A 227-nucleotide genomic window follows, 5' to 3' on the forward strand; every position below is an offset into this window, starting at 1 on the left:
ATAAAAATTTAAAATTTTTTTAATTTTTTATATTTTACAAAAACCCCCAACACATACATGCACACACAAAACACAAGGGAAGGCAGAGAAATTACACACACCCAACCCACACACACACACAACCACCACACCCACCCCACAAACGACCCCCCAAAACCGCACCCGCACGCACCCCCAACACCCCACACCACCCCACCCCCCCCCGCCACCCCACCCCCACCACCCCC

The sequence above is a fragment of the Penaeus monodon genome, chromosome 25, assembly GCF_015228065.2.
Source record: "Penaeus monodon isolate SGIC_2016 chromosome 25, NSTDA_Pmon_1, whole genome shotgun sequence".
Taxonomy (NCBI): Eukaryota; Metazoa; Arthropoda; class Malacostraca; order Decapoda; family Penaeidae; genus Penaeus; species Penaeus monodon.